Source organism: Carassius auratus, unplaced genomic scaffold (assembly GCF_003368295.1).
Source record: "Carassius auratus strain Wakin unplaced genomic scaffold, ASM336829v1 scaf_tig00044895, whole genome shotgun sequence".
Lineage (NCBI taxonomy): Eukaryota > Metazoa > Chordata > Actinopteri > Cypriniformes > Cyprinidae > Carassius > Carassius auratus.
In genome coordinates, this window is record NW_020526859.1 from 40,001 (window position 1) to 42,500 (window position 2,500).

General features: G+C 39.9%; 3 non-coding genes across 3 annotated transcripts; all 3 read right to left on the reverse strand.

Moving 5' to 3' along the window:
- Window positions 1-590: 590 nt before the first annotated feature.
- Window positions 591-709, reverse strand: LOC113087577 (5S ribosomal RNA). The gene has a single exon (XR_003285550.1). It is a non-coding gene; the product is annotated as a 5S ribosomal RNA (ribosomal RNA).
- A 374-nt stretch (window positions 710-1,083) lies between these two features.
- Window positions 1,084-1,201, reverse strand: LOC113087507 (5S ribosomal RNA). Its single transcript, XR_003285487.1, has one exon. It is a non-coding gene; the product is annotated as a 5S ribosomal RNA (ribosomal RNA).
- A 516-nt stretch (window positions 1,202-1,717) lies between these two features.
- On the reverse strand, window positions 1,718-1,836 carry LOC113087487 (5S ribosomal RNA). The gene has a single exon (XR_003285468.1). It is a non-coding gene; the product is annotated as a 5S ribosomal RNA (ribosomal RNA).
- Between the last annotated feature and the right edge of the window lie 664 nt (window positions 1,837-2,500).

Here is a 2,500-nt window from a genome sequence, read left to right on the forward strand (position 1 = left end):
TTTTAATGAAAGATTATTATATAATTCGTGAAATTTTCCAAAGAGATTAAAGCACCTGGTATTCCCAGGCAGTCTCCCATCCATGTACTAACCAGGCCCAAACCTGTTAATATTCAGAGATCGGGCATTGACTCTATTTTTTGGCAAAATTATTATATACTAAGTGAAAAATGTCCAAAAAGCTTACAGCACCTGGTATTCCCAGGCAGTCTCCCATCCATGTACTAACCAGGCCCAAACCTGCTAATATTCAGAGATCGGGCATTGACTCTATTTTTGGCAAAATTATTATATACTAAGTGAAAAATGTCCAAAAAGCTTACAGCACCTGGTATTCCCAGGCAGTCTCCCATCCATGTACTAACCAGGCCCAAACCTGCTAATATTCAGAGATCGGGCATTGACTCTATTTTTTGGCAAAATTATTATATACTAAGTGAAAAATGTCCAAAAAGCTTACAGCACCTGGTATTCCCAGGCGGTCTCCCATCCAAGTACTAACCAGGCCCAAACCTGCTAATATTCAAAGATCGGGCATTGACTCTATTTTTTGGCAAAATTATTATATACTAAGTAAAAAATGTCCAAAAAGCTTACAGCACCTGGTATTCCCAGGCGGTCTCCCATCCAAGTACTAACCAGGCCCAAACCTGCTTAGCTTCCGAGATCAGACGAGATCGGGCATAGCCAGGTTGGTATGGCCGTAAGCGAAGACTGCTGCAAAGAGAGGGCTATTTAAAGACCAGCCAATCTAATCGCCAGTACATTATATAAGTAGGAAAGAAAACCCAAAAGTTTAAAGCACCTGGTATTCCTAGGCAGTCTCTCATCAAAGTGCTAACCAGACCTAAACCTGCTAAGATTCAGAGATCGGGCATTGACTCTTTTTTTTTTTTTTTTTTTTTTTAATGAAAGATTATTATATAATTCGTGAAATTTTCCAAAGAGATTAAAGCACCTGGTATTCCCAGGCAGTCTCCCATCCATGTACTAACCAGGCCCAAACCTGCTAATATTCAGAGATCGGACATTGACTCTATTTTTTGGCAAAATTATTATATACTAAGTGAAAAATGTCCAAAAAGCTTACAGCACCTGGTATTCCCAGGCGGTCTCCCATCCAAGTACTAACCAGGCCCAACCTGCTTAGCTTCCGAGATCAGACGAGATCGGGCATAGCCAGGTTGGTATGGCCGTAAGCGAAGACAGCAGCAAAGAGAGGGCTATTTAAAGACCAGCCAATCTAATCGCCAGTACATTATATAAGTAGGAAAGAAAACCCAAAAGCTTAAAGAACCTGGTATTCCTAGGCAGTCTCTCATCAAAGTGCTAACCAGACCTAAACCTGCTAAGATTCAGAGATCGGGCATTGACTCTTTTTTTTTTTTTTTTTTTTTTTTTTTTTAATGAAAGATTATTATATAATTCGTGAAATTTTCCAAAGAGATTAAAGCACCTGGTATTCCCAGGCAGTCTCCCATCCATGTACTAACCAGGCCCAAACCTGTTAATATTCAGAGATCGGGCATTGACTCTATTTTTTGGCAAAATTATTATATACTAAGTGAAAAATGTCCAAAAAGCTTACAGCACCTGGTATTCCCAGGCAGTCTCCCATCCATGTACTAACCAGGCCCAAACCTGCTAATATTCAGAGATCGGGCATTGACTCTATTTTTTGGCAAAATTATTATATACTAAGTGAAAAATGTCCAAAAGCTTACAGCACCTGGTATTCCCAGGCGGTCGCCCATCCAAGTACTAACCAGGCCCAAACCTGCTTAGCTTCCGAGATCAGACGAGATCCGGCATCGCCAGGTTGGTATGGCCGTAAGCGAAGACTGCTGCAAAGAGAGGGCTATTTAAAGAACAGCCAATCTTATCGCCAGTACATTATATAAGTAGGAAAGAAAACCCAAAAGCTTAAATCAATCAATCAATCACCTTTATTTATATAGTGCTTTAAACAAAATACATTGCGTCAAAGCACTGAACAACATTCATTTGGAAAACAGTGTCTCAATAATGCAAAATGATAGTTAAAGGCAGTTCATCATTGGATTCAGTTATGTCATCTCTGTTCAGTTGAAATAGTGTCTGTTTTTATTTGCAATCAAGTCAATGATATCGCTGTAGATGAAGTGACCCCAACTAAGCAAGCCAGAGGCGACAGCGGCAAGGAACGGAAACTCCATCGGTGACAGAATGGAGAAAAAAACCTTGGGAGAAACCAGGCTCAGTTGGGGGGTCAGTTCTCCTCTGACCAGACGAAAACCAGTAGTTCAATTCCAGGCTGCAGCAAAGTCAGATTGTGCAGAAGAATAATCTGTTTCCTGTTTTAAAGCACCTGGTATTCCTAGGCAGTCTCTCATCAAAGTGCTAACCAGACCTAAACCTGCTAAGATTCAGAGATCGGGCATTGACTCTTTTTTTTTTTTTTTTTTTTTTTTTAATGAAAGATTATTATATAATTCGTGAAATTTTCCAAAGAGATTAAAGC